General features: G+C 38.5%; 1 long non-coding RNA gene across 1 annotated transcript in view; it reads left to right on the top strand.

Annotated features, from left to right (window-relative positions):
- LOC114011108 (uncharacterized) overlaps positions 1–14,038 on the top strand; it is a 171,326-nt gene that overhangs the window by 136,395 nt on the left and 20,893 nt on the right. Inside the window, exons 9-12 of the long non-coding RNA XR_003552865.2 lie at positions 9,428–9,493; positions 10,003–10,271; positions 10,773–11,065; positions 12,555–12,693. This is a non-coding gene — a long non-coding RNA (uncharacterized LOC114011108). The remainder of the gene's footprint in view (positions 1–9,427; positions 9,494–10,002; positions 10,272–10,772; positions 11,066–12,554; positions 12,694–14,038) is intronic.

Below are 14,038 nucleotides of genomic sequence, written 5' to 3'. Positions count from 1 at the left end.
TCAAACCCCTATTTTGCAGGGGAGGAAATAGTTGTTCTAATTATGTACTTGAAAAATGACCTTGGGATTGCAGATCCAGGCAGACAATAGGGACGTTATCTTTTTTTTTTCTTTCCCCCTTCAGTAAGTACAGTGAATTCTCATGTACAATCTAACAGGTGAGTGTGCTCTTATTAAAAATAGATAATCAAGCTCTTGGAAGAGTTTAATTAAATTTGGTTTGTCTTTTTTTTTTTTTTTTTTTTTTTTCCATAAGGCTACTAAAATAAAAAGGGGAAAAAACACAACCTGAAAATATCCTAAATTTTAGTGATCTGCCTTCAGTGCTGATCTCAGTTCTTGGGATGCTCTGAACATGTGTATCCTGCACATCTGCTTTTGCACAAGAGGTGTTTGTTAACTAACTAAAGGCAACAATTGCATTTTCTTGCAGTGCAAAACCTCAAAATGTAAGGGTGACATTTCACACCAGCACATCATCAGTCTCCAAGTATTCACCTGGAAAATGAGAGCACTCTGCCACATAATGGCCTTTTCTTAGCACACTTTCATTTTGATAGAAAGATTGCTTTCTGTGCATGCATTAGGACAGAAAAAAATCACCCAGCAATGCTTTGTCCAGTCTGCGAAGGTAATCTTTTTTACTATGAGACAGTAAATCTGGTTGAGCTGAAGAACCAGCACTTTTAACACCTTTTTTGTGTTAGCTAGACAGTACTCTCAAATTGTTTCTGGTTTTCTTGCAAATACCACTTAACACAGTTTTTCCTGACTAGCACCAGGATCTTTGCTGTACTTGTTATGTATGATGCTGTGAGCTGGTGGCTGTCATTCAGAGGAGCACTTATGTCCTGAATAGTACATTCATTTCTAGATAATTCGTGTTAATCATAGATTTCCTCCCCCCCCCCACCCCCCTTTTTTTTCCCCCCTCTTCTTTTTCTCCTTTTTTTAAAAATTGGTATTACTACCATGGGACTTCTCAGAAGGCATGTACTACCTCTGGTAAAAGAGGTCCTTCCCCACATTTGTCAGCTCTACCTTACAGTGTGATCTGCACCATTCATTCTCTTTCATGAAGCTTTTCAGAGTGTCTTCAGCTATGTCTTGTTTTATTCTCAGCTTGCTGATTGCTGTGGCCTGAAGAGTGTAAGCAAGTAAATATTTCCCTACCTTGTAAAATGATCTCTTAATCAGTATTTGAATCTCTGGTAAACAGTTCACTTCAACCCTGATGCTAGGAAAGCTGTCCTGATATACACAGTTGCTTGGTTTCTGCAAGGTTTCATATATACTATTAAGAATTTATCTCAAGCTTTTTACAGGTATTGCCAGTAACACTGATCCAAATTACTTTTTTGCATGTTTTATGGAAATACATTCAAAAAAATAGAGGCAATCTTCTGCAGCAAGCTGTAGCCAGTATGCTGGGCTTAATAAGCAAAGTTATGTTTGTCTGGGGGACTTTTTCACAAAACATAATTGAGGATGACAGCTTGGTTATGAGAAGCTTGATGTATACATCAGTTTAAAAGCTTGTCACCTACTTGATGCATTAATTCAAGTCCTTTGTGCAAGCCAAAGTTCCTATTCTGGGCAAAGCATATGGTCTGTCACTTAGCACATGACATGTTTTTAGATCACTGTGTCTGCAAGCGTACCATCCCTGAATGTGAATGTACAGGCTTGCCCTGTAACAGCTAGCGCCAATTTATTACCCTTTCCAAGAGTTCTACTCTATTGTTGGGACTATTTATAGCTTAAATATGAGGAGAGATGTTCAGGGTTTAGCCCACAGCTCTCCTTTACTATCCTTTCAATTTTCCCTATGAGAAATGACTTCCATTCATCCACCAGCTGAAATAATATTCATAGGAGCAGAAATGTATACACTCGTATTTCTGTGTAATAGTCATGTTGACAAGTCTTATAACTACATAGACAATTTGCTTTGCTTACCGGCTAGTGAACTTGATTTTGTAAAGATTGCTTAATTCATCAGGGTTAACTAGACTTTAGCCAGATAAAGATTAACTGAGAAAAACTGAAATCAGGCTTTAGGGAAGGAGCTGTTAATTTACACTTTTGATTAGCAACTGTAACACCAGAAAGGTAGAATCTGTGATCAGGGTCTACCTGTAGGAATGATTTACCCTTCAGTGCATCAGAATAGGGTCCAAAGTCCACTCATAAATTACACAAAAACCTAGTCATTGCCGAATACTTGCATTCTGAAATTTCATCTGTTGCCCAAGTACATGCACATTAGATTAACTGTCTTTATATAAAATTAGGTAGACTGCAGACTTGATGTAAAATATTCAAAATGCCATTCTAAACTCAACATCAAATAGCATGCAACTCCATGAATGAACCAGACTATTTACAGACGTACTGAACTTGTAGCCAAGTTTCCTTTCCCCATAGCTGGGTAGCATTGGAAAAAGGATGTCTGTAAGTAAAATACTAACAGTGCAAAACATGTGTCTTTGAATATTCATTTGCATTCTGGATTGTTGCTTAGCACCATTAACCTTATTCCATTTCCTTTCTGTCTGCAGCTATTGATATGAACGTGCTTTCTTTGTTTTCATACACTGATTAGCAAATGTCAGCAACAGAATGTGAATACCTGCATTCATGCATGTCCTGGAGCATTTGCTATTCATGTTCTGCTTTTAGTTATTCACTTTATTATTTTTTTCCCCCCAGTGGTTGTCACCATTCAGTTGGGAAGCAGAAAAGTTACCTTAAGGCTTGGATGAAAAACTGCACACAGCCCGCTGAATGCTAAATCTTTGGATGAGAAGTTGCAAAAAACACATAGGATATGTTTTACCCAGCCCTGGGAACAAGTGTGTTCCCAGACTGCTTGAAGGGGCAAGCTGTGGGCAGCACTGATGGAGCTTTTCCAGACAGGTGTGCCTCACTTCTATTTCTCTGGCTACTATTGTGGCTCGAAGAAAATGGTTAAGTGTGAAGTAAAGAAGGATTCGATGTGATGAGTGGTATTCATTTAAATGGCTGATAAATATCCTTCTGATATCTGAATTTAGGTATCAGTACTGTTAACATTTCCATGCTCTTCCCCTCTGCTTTTGTTCCTCAAAGGGGAGGGAGCATCCTTCCAAATCTGTGCAGACAGAAAAACTCACCTGGGTATAGAACATGTTTAAAATGAGAAGTATAACACCTTAACAACATGATGAGAGGTAAAGAGTGTGTAGTTGCTTTAGTATCTCTGAAACAGGCCTTAGAAAGTTTGTGCGGAGCTGTTGCAGTGGTATTTGAAAATGGACTTGCAGGAGAGCATAGAATCATCCCTGAAAAGGTGTGCTAAGGCCTGGATGGGGCATGAAAAGGAAGTATTAATTGCTTTTGCACACGTATTTGCAGAGGGAAGGTTTGTGCGTGGCTGCCTTGAGTCTTGGAATACAGGGTTTGCCTGCTGAGGGAGGTGAGCAGGGTGGGTAACTGGCTGCGACATGGATGTCTCTGGTTTTGTGAGGAATGCATCTAATGTATTCTGTTTCCTGGTAACAAAATTAACAGCCTTTCTAGCTACATTATTTACAGTGAGTAGTTCAACATATGTTCTGATTAATGCTCATTTTGCTCGAGGTTTTCTTCTGTCTGTTTTAAACAATGTGCCAAACAACCCCCAGGTTAGTAGGTGTTAGTTTTGCAGGCTGTTGCACTGGGGAGAAATTCTCCTGGAAGCTGTGGGAGATGGAACACATTTCTGACTTCAGAAGAAGAGGTGGCAAATGCAGGAATGAGGTAGTGGACTGAGCAATCAAAGGAAAACTAGATGGTCCTCTTCTAGATCATAAGTAAAAAGCACTCTAGCTATGACTCTGCTGCCTTTTAAAGTCACTGAGTTTATTGTTGACATTAGCAGGGACAGATTTAGCTCAGCACGATGCACTGCAGAAAATAGTTTTCCTCTCTGACTGTTTCTGCACTCACATGGGACAGCTAGAAGGTGACTTGTACTGTCAACAACTTTCCTCAGCTGCAGTTTGAAAAGCAACAGCAAAAAATCCCAGTATTTAAAAATGCATTTTAAAAAAGGGATTCCTGGCCGTGTCCATTTCATTATCACCTGAGCTAGACATACTTATGAAGGCTACACTCACTGATTTGTCTAAAGAAACAAATTCTTGCTCAAGTAGAAATTAAATGTGGGAGATGCTCATTGTGTCCTAATGTACAGTGACGGTTAACATATTTAAGGGTGCAGTGCATATGCAGTGGGGATGGGATTTGATGATTGGAAGCAGTTCCTCAGGTTGCGTGTCTACATTGTTTTAGAGGATTTACTGCATGTGAATTTCATTCTGCAGTTGGAGACTCTTCTGCTGGGTTTGAACGGTGGACAGGAGCTATCACAAGTTCCCCACATACCTCTCCAAGCAGCCAAATGGGTACTTGAGTGGTGCGATGCTTCTCAAATAAGGCTTTCCTTGGAAGTGTGTATGTGGAATAGTAAGATAAATGTAATTAGGAGTGACTTGTTCACTGAAGAAAAGGAGTAGGAGTTTTAGGATGGAAACTTGAAAGAGGAAACCTCTTAGAAATAGAGCCCAAGCGTTAGTTTTCCCCTCAGTTAATTGTATTAATAGTAAACACTATCTAGTATTGCTTGTGGATGTGATTTTTAGGAGCAGGGAGAGGGAGGAGCTTTAAAAATCTTTGGTGAATGATATATCTAGACTTATTATTATCAGCTGAGAACAAATAATAAAAAATACTCTAGAAGAAACCTATCTGCCTTTGCAGTGGTGCAGTTCCACCAATTAGAATAAGGTTTTGTGAGAAAGAAATCAATCCAAAATTAAAGCTCTTATATTTATAAAGTGCTCTTTGATCAGGGGCTTCTGCATTGAACGAGTCTTACAATATCTAAAATAAAAATTTCCTATTGAAAACATTATCCAGGGCTGTTACAATAATTTGCTCAAGGCTGCAGATCAGAGGAATCAAGAAACAGTATTCAGTTCACTTTTTTGAAGTATTCTGACTGCAATTGTCTCTAACACGCTTGACCGATACTGCTAGGATATGGTAAAAATAAGTGTGAGAACAAAACCTTTGTGAGAAAATCAGTGAGCCGCTTTCATTATTGTATCTTGATACAATAGTGCTAATACGAAGTAACCATTACTTTCAGGATACTAAATTGGATTAACATGGGAGTAAAGAAAAATAGAAGTTCAACACTGCTGGCAAAAAAACGGAGTAGACAGTAAACTGCTGCTCCTCACATCTTTTAAAAGGAAAAAACCAACAACAAAAAATCCCACCCCACCTCCCAGCTGTGGTAGTTGCATCTTTGTGTATATGGATGTGTGTATGTACTGTTAATTGTACATCAGAACAGCTGCTGAAGAACTATGGTTTCCATCCTGCAGAATGGATTTGACAATATTTCAAGACTTGCTTTTAACCTAGATAGGATAAAAATCTTTCCATAGAATAGAAAACACGCTGTTTCGAGCTACCTTGATATAATTCCCAATCACCCTCAGCTTTAGCAGTAGGACCACTTGATAGTTTTAATGCATCAGACACCGCATCGCTGCTCACCTTTATGGACTGAGATCTTCAGGCTAGCCTTATCTCCCATGGTTTGCTGTTGCTCCCATCATATGACTTGGTGGTTCAGGGAGATAAAATTGGTGCCAGACAGGGAATCTATCCTTGCCAGTGGGGACAGTCTATGGAGCAGAATGAGATAAGGGTTACTTCAGCATTTCTAGCAGAGGCAGATTGATCTTGGTAACTGGGAGATAAAATGGCAGATGAAATTCAATCTAGATGATGCACCCTGGGGGCAAAAATGTCTTAAATAAAATGATGGGCGTTGAACAAACTGTTACTGCTCAAGAACAAGATATTGATGTTGTCCTAAATGACAGCATTGACTTTACGATCTTGTTTCAGTCAAAAAAAGTGAATTGATGTTTGGAATTGCTAGAAAAGGAACAGAGGGCAATCCAGAGATCATTATTAGGCCACTATTCAAATCCATGGTTCAGCTGCATCTTGAATAGTGCCTGGTTCTGACTCTTCCATCTCATATTTGACCTCACAGAATCATAAAAAGGTCAAAAAGAATGTCAATAATTACTGGAAGGATGAAAAACATCTTCCATAGGGAAAAAAAAATTAGTTGGGAAGGGAGTGTAGAGACAAGTGTCGGGGAATGAAAGCTTCAAGGAGTTATGAGGGGATCAAAGGGGATACACAGCAAATAATTTTTTGATTGTCCTTGTACAAGAAACAATGGGCTTCACTTAATGTATGGTTGGGTCTTCACGCAACATGTAATTGCATTGTGGAACTCCTTGCCACAGGATTTTTGGGTGATAAAAAAATAAACAGAAAAAAATCCCATGAGTAAATGAAAATCCTACTAGACAGGCCAAGGGAAAAAAAAAAACCCAAAACCAACAAACCCTTGAGGATTACTAAATAAGCTATCAGTGCTGGACACAGAAGACTGTTCTGGGCTAAGTGACTGCATGTTTGCCCTATCCTCATGCAGTTCCTTTTGCCTTCACTGTTGGTCATGCTGAGCTAAATATGTCTTTGCTCTCATTGAATATAACCATGCTTATTGCAGTCATCTGAAACAAAATGGTTGTATGGTTGGACAAATTTAAATACTTCAGTAGTGCACTGTTATGAAAAAAAATACTTATTTTTAAATGGATAAATAAACTCAGACTACTTTGTGCATTTATCATTTGTATATATTTCTATTTATACACTTTGTATGTATTATCATTTATGCTGCTTTGATTTGAACCATATTCACATCTGCGCTCTGTAATTCTGGGATTTATTAATAATAAGAGCAGGTGTGGAAGTGACTGATATTCCTTTGACCTATTGGCTCACTGAGGGTTTAAAGCAGCTGCCATAAAAATGCAGAGGTGAGAAGGTGAGGAGCATCGATTTCTCACATATGGGTGCATGAGCCTTTACACTTTGTTTTGTTCTGAGCACAAGGCTTATGGGGGCTTGTACAAGGACGTGGTCAACAAAGCCAACCTCTGTCCCTCATTCCAGAGAGGCAGTGGTTTCCTTCTGTTAAGAGTTACTACACCTCTAGCTGCAGAGTAGCTGGACCATCTGCTTATTGGGTGAAGACTCACCCATATCGCAGAGGACCTAGATCCAGCATTGCTATCAAAGGACGTTTATCCCAACCCTACCTGCTGCTCCAGGGAGGAGGAGTGCCGCTGCTGTGGGGCACAGAAACCAAACAGCAATATCTTTGAAGATACCCTTTAAGAAAACAGTGCTAATGTAAAATGGAGATGGAGATTACAAAATGGATTTCTCTGGGGGTTAGGTCTGATTTATTTTGTGCAGGAAGGATAAATATGTGGATGTTTATCTGAATAAATGACTAGATTACCTTTCTCTGCATTCCCCGAGTGTGTATACTCTCTAGAAATTGTCTGCTTAATAAATTAAGCAGCAGCGGTGTTCGTAGTGGAAAAAGTGAAATTAAACTGGCTATTGAACTTTTGCCACAGAAAGGAAATTATTTCTCTGAAAACTAAACACATATTTAAATAGACCTAAAAAAGGAAAGGGAACCTTTTCTTTCTTCAAAAAGTCTTTTCCTTTGACATTACACTAAATCTGTTCTCATTTTTTGGATAAAATGGCTCTGTTTGCAATTGTGTTGCCACCGAGTAATAAGGACACACTTTTCCTGAGTAGTAACTTGACTGAAAATGAATTTCCAGAAAAATTGCAATAATTTCTCAATTAATTCTGGGTCAATTTGATAAATAATATTGATAAAGTTTAAAAAAAACACCAAACCAAAACATAGTGTTTTGATGTTAAGAATATCCTTCCTTATAGGTTTGAAATGAGGCTTGTAATGAAAAATCTTATTTATGTAATCTTAAATTTTAATTTTATCTTGGAAATTTTTAGGTTTATTTCAGAAGCAAAGATATCGGCTGAGCCAAAGTCAATGTATGTGTATATTTTGGAGTTACATCTTGCAAGACCAAACTATATTTATTGGTTCTGTTGCTAAACAAAGGAAGAATCCCTTTTCCTAGGTCTAATTTTACTGTTGCCACAAAATATGTCTTTTGTTATTAGAATCACCAAATCAGCATAAATGTCGTGCATTTTATCAGAAGTTTTTATTAGCTAAGAGTTATATATTTAAATAATTTCAAGTATTGTTTGTTTCTTAGAAAATCCTTAGTCTGCACAGAACATTTGAGATGAGGCCAATGTTAAATCAACACAGTTCTTGCACACTGCGGTTGGTTCAACAGCGTTAAAGTGGCCTGGAACCTACTTCAGTTGAAAGTAGCGGTGTCAAGAGAATGGGCAAATTAAGGGCGGGAATTAGTTTCAGGAGAATAAATATATCTTAAATTGGCGGGAAAAAAGGAAAGTATCCTTATCTGTCAGCTAGCGATGTTTGCTAGTTCTGTTGCTCTGAGTCCTTGAAAAAAAGAAGTGTACTGTCTGTGCATATAGTTCTTAGGCAAATTTCAGTGGTGACTTTGTTTAGTATGCAATTTTCTAGAAATCTGTGTGGTGTGGTGAAGGTATGTGATGTGATACTGAAGCTATTTGATTTATAATGTTGTAGTTGTTACTCCTTTAAATGCAAAGAAAGCTACGTTTTTGGTAGTCAATGCACCATTGATAACAAAATCATACACAGTATTACAAGCATCCATATGCATTGCAGAGGTGTTCGGATTTTTTCTTGTATTTTTTTGTTAATGATTGAAAAATATCAACGTGACCTTAATTTGCAATTTGCGCAATCCCATTTCTCTTCAGTTTAACAACAGTTAAATCTGTACCTGGACTATTTGAGCACACTGGGTTGTAAACACAGCAGTCTCTTATCTTTTGGCAGTCACAGTAGAAACCAGTTGCACTTTTGTAGCTTTTGGTTTAACACAGACTGCATTTTGGACAGCATGTGGTGTATATGCTGTCAAACACTCTGATCGTGGTGATATCTTGCCGACCTCCTGATTATGTCCTCTTATTTGTTCAACTACTGCATTATCAACACCAAAGAATTGGCAAACACATACAGATATCCTGCTGTGCATGTTACCGAGATATTTTAATTCATAATTGTTGTTAAGAAAGATAGTATTTATAAAACATTTTCTGGAAAGGAAAAAGGCACTCTTTTTAAAGGTCTTTGGATGAAAGTACGGTAAAGTTCTGATCAAGATAAATGCAAGGGTAAATAAGGATATGGCAGGTGGCCAAGTGAAAATAAGTTTATGGGTATATACCATAATTCAAATAAAGGGTGGTTCTTTGGTTGTAGAAATCGATTTGATTTCATTTCTGTAGGGAAGTGCAGAAACTAGTCCTGTAGCCATCATGTGTCCCTCGATCTGTCTTACAGGAACATGCAGGAAATCTTTAACATGAGTGTGAAAAAGATGACGGTTCTGCTTCTTCCATGACATTGGTGGGTGATTTATATATACAGCAGATCTGACAATGACATATAAATTTACAGCTTGAAATATTTACATCTGAGCTTTATCCAAGGTTTAACAATTGCGTTGAAGCCTCACTTTTTAACGGTGACAACCTGAACAAGTATAAAAAGATACAGATAGACAGTATTTCTAATCTGATGCTCCATCAAACACCAGCGCATGGAGAAGAAAGGTGGGGGGTGAAAAGAGAGAGGCCTCAGCCGTTCTCTTTGCATCTCTCATTTCTCTTTGTCCCAGCAGCTACTCCTGTAAATTGACCTAAGAAGCAGGAAATTTCTCTTGTCATAGTACAACCCTGGAGAAAACGGTCTGTCTGTGAAAGCCAGCCTGCGATGTAACCATCTAATTTAAATCAAACACTAGCGAGAAGTCACTCTTCCTTTGTATTGTTTTCTGACAGAGAATATACATGCACCGTGTTTGAAGTACCACAGAATAATTATTTGTTTTGCCTCTTTCATGGTTTATTTTTTAGTAATATCAGCTTGGCTGGGAATATAATCACTAAGCTGTACACAAACCCAGCTGTGGAGACAGCAAAAAGCACCTGAGAAGTCAGCACAGAACAAGCTTGTTTTCATTAAAGCAGTGATTTAATTACCACCAGCAATGCTCACCTACAACTGTTGATGTCAACGTGCAGTGTTGATTTGGGATGAGGTGTGTTGACATAATGAAAAAAATTTTGTCCGAGCATGAACCCTTTACCCTGGGCTTCCACAGGTCTGGCTTCCAAAGTCGGAGGTGGGTAAATGAAAATTTAAGCACAGTATTAATTTTGTTACTGATAATGTGGTTCCAAAGCACTGTAAAACTGAAACAAAAAGTTGGTGCAGAATTCAGCCTATAATTTACTGGTGAGAATGACTAATTTTTACCCAAATTCTGTGCCAAGTTCTAAAGAAGGAAGAGTGGTTCTTTGCTGTGTCAAAACTGTTAGAAAATAGATGGGAGAAGGACAGCTATATAGAGGTGGAATGGAAAAAATAGAAGTGGACACAATGACGATGCTTCTCTTAGTGTTGTTTCAGGTTAATGTTTTTAAAATCCTTCTTTTGGAACAGCGTCACATTATGGGCCAGTATTCAGTTTGCAGCCCACTCTAAATACTGTATTCTTTTTTTGGGTGGTACAGCTGACTAAGTTGTTATTCCTCACTTTGTTATTTTTATTCAATTTTCTCCCTATCCTCCTGTGTGGCATAACTTTCTTTTTTTTTTTAATATCTTTTTTTATTGATTTCAGGCTACTTTGCTACCAGGATCATTTAGAATTCTGAAACAGTGGTCCAAGCGCTTGCAAAGGTCTTGGTGACCTGCACAGTCTCTTTATTTTGCCATCCAGGTTATTAATGGAAGTTTTGAACAAGAGCAAGCCTAGAACACATTCCTAAGTTGAAATAACCACATGATTTGATACTCAGACTTGCACTGGTGGCTGTGCAGGCAACTCTAACGTCATCATGCAGCTGCATTCTGTGGGGTCCTGGGGAGGGACAGCGCCCATTGCATCTACAGAGTTTGGAACAGGCAGTACAAGTAAGTAACTTTACATATGTAAAGTTTACAGGGTGCTCATACCTTTTCTGCAAAATAATTATTCATCCATGAGTGAGGAAAGGTTGAAAAATCATTGGCTATAGTGGGTTTAGCTAGTTTGATTATGTAATTTTTTTTTTATTTTTTTTTTTTTCCCCTGCTGCCTTAAAAAGGGCATTGGAGTCAAGAAATAGCACAGCTATTTCTTTTTCCATTTTCCGTAGCCCTGTCAGAGAATGAATTTGAGCTGGATTGGTACAAATTGTTCTTGACAAATCCATCTCTATATATAACGCACGATGTTTTAGATGCCTAACATACTGCTTCCTTAATAATTTCTTTGAGTATCTTTGTAGCTTCAATCTTCTAATCTCTAATTCCCAAGGTTTCCTCTGAAGTTACATGTTGTGTTTGCTCTTTATAGGCATAATGACTTCAACTAGCAAGTAAATATAGAAAGAACTATTTTATTTTTGTATGTGTTTACCACGAAATAACATAAATGTGAAAGAATAAACCAGAGAAGGAAAAAATAAAATAATTTAAAAACAAACAAAAAAAGATTTCTTTAAGCTACTGACTGCCAATGTAGTACAATCAGGCTCAAACCAGCTCTGACATAATTCAAATGTTAGCTAGTTGCTGATGCTTTTTTGTATCTGTTTCCTTGAAAAGGAGAAGGGGAAAACTAATATAAACTACTTTTTTTCTTCTCTCCCTCATATTCCTATTTTGAATCCGTATGCTGAAAGAAAGGACAACAAAGAAAAGAGAAAACTAAATATTTCAGTGTCCTGAGGAAGTCCCAAATGTTTCACATTAAGTGCTGTCCAGTAGACTATAGAGAATATGGACCTCAGAACTCCCACTGGGGGTAGTCTGTATTTCCACAACTTATAGTTGCTCTGCTGTATTTCTATACTGTATTTCCTACTATTGTAGATGCTCCTCTCCTAATTCGGAGTAACCTTCCGCAAAAGTTTTTGGTCTGTAAAATAAAAAATGAGTATAAAGGCCTTGCTTGCATATTTAGAATTTGATGCTAGTAAACCTGTGTTCAGTTTGCACCAGCAGAGGATTAGCACCAAGGCAGAGATCACACCACAAGTCCTGTTGCAGTCTAACTAAATGGTACATCACGGACAAGTGGAAAAAATAAATTGAGGAATCTAAAAGCATTTTAAAAATATTGTAATAAACAGTTGAAATATTTTTATGAACATAATGCTTTTCATTTTAGTTTTGTAAGAGGCTATTACAGTCTGGAGTAAAATGCTACTTAAGATATTCCTGAAAAGATTAGATGTAGATGAAGGTGGTAAATGCTTTTCTCTGCCTTCTTTCCAGCTATTGCTTTGAGGTCTGACATGGGTTTCTGCATAGTCACAAGCCTAAATACATTGAAGTCATATTTCATGTTTTTGTTTTTAATACTGTATGGATTAAAAACTTGCCTCGTTCTTGAATAGTAAGACCAGTTGTTTTCCAGGTACCCAGCCCCCTGAACTGGAAGACAGGGGCAAGGAGCAGAATGAAGCCCCCACAATACAAGGGGAAATGGTCAATGACCTGATACACCACTTAGGCACACACACGAGTCTGTGCGGTCGGATGGGATCCACCCAAAGGTACAGGGGGAGCTGGTGGAAGTGCTCACTGATCCCCTTCCCATCACTCATCAGGAGCCCTGGCTGACTGGGTGGATGATCTTAAGGGTTTTTTTCCAAGTTAAATGTTGCTATGATTCTATGAATATGTTTTTACTGTGCCTGGCTAAAGAGGTTTTACAGAGAAAGAACTTTTTCTTCCCTTTTTTTCTGAAATGTGGTATACAGGTACCTCCTACTTGGCAACATTTCCAGTTTTCTAATGGCAGCCTGCAGCTGCTTTTTAATCGCAGATTGCTTCTGGTGTCGTTACTTCTGAGTTTGTGTCTTCTGCTAACATCAGCAATCCCTCTGAGACATGTCATCTTTATCACTACAAGTGATTTGCTTTTTTCAAGGTCCATAGCTCTGCCCCATACAACACCACAGAGAATCTCATTGCTGGAGAAGCTAAGCAGGAGTATAATACCCCAGGCAGTCGCTGGTGGGCTTCTGTTCCCAGAGCACCTAAGTCCTGAAGACAGCAAATGGTAATTTGCGCAGCTGATTATCCACTGCTTTAAAACCCAATCAGCTGTTTACAGTGAGCTCCTTTCTGTCATGCACTATGAATCTAATAAAATCAAACTGGAAAAACAGCATCGCACTATGAGGGCTTTTCTCTCCATGTGCATCCCTTTGTAGCTCACTCAGACATAAGATAAGGAGAGCAGTTTAATTAAGAGCAGGAAAACTGTAGGCCCTTCCAACTTTTAGTTTTCATTTTTGATCCACAAAGGTGAATAATGCAGGATAAAGCGCTAGGTGCATTGTCCTCTGTGGTGGATTAACCCTACCCAGCAACTAAGCACCGCACAGCTGTTGACTCATCCCCCCCAACCCAGTGGGATGGGGAGGAGAATCAGAAAAAGGTAAACCCCATGGGCTGAGATAAGAAAAATTTAATAATTGAAATGAAGTAAAATATAATAAAAATAACAAGAACAACAACTGTAACGAAAAGGAGAAAGATGAATAAAACCCAAAGGGAAAACAAAACCAACCAACCAACCAAGTGATGATGCACAGTACAGTTGCTCACCAGCCTTTGACTGATACCCAGCCAGTCCCCGAGTAACAATTGGTCACCCACGGCCAGCTCTCCCCAGTTTTCGTATATATATATATGGATATGTATAAATACATACACACTGAGCCTGATGCTCTATGGTATGGAACATCCCTGTGGATAGCTCGGGTCAGCTGTCCTGGCTCTGCTCCCTGCCGGCTTCTTGTGTCCCTGTCCCCGGGCAGAGCACAGGGAACTGGGAAGTTCTTGATTTAGAGTAAGCATTACCTAGCAATAACTAAACCATCAGGGTGTTAT

This window comes from Falco peregrinus, chromosome 11 (assembly GCF_023634155.1).
Source record: "Falco peregrinus isolate bFalPer1 chromosome 11, bFalPer1.pri, whole genome shotgun sequence".
NCBI classification, from domain to species: Eukaryota; Metazoa; Chordata; class Aves; order Falconiformes; family Falconidae; genus Falco; species Falco peregrinus.
The sequence above is the reverse complement of the archived record's forward strand: the minus strand, read 5'-3'. Positions and strand labels throughout refer to the sequence as shown.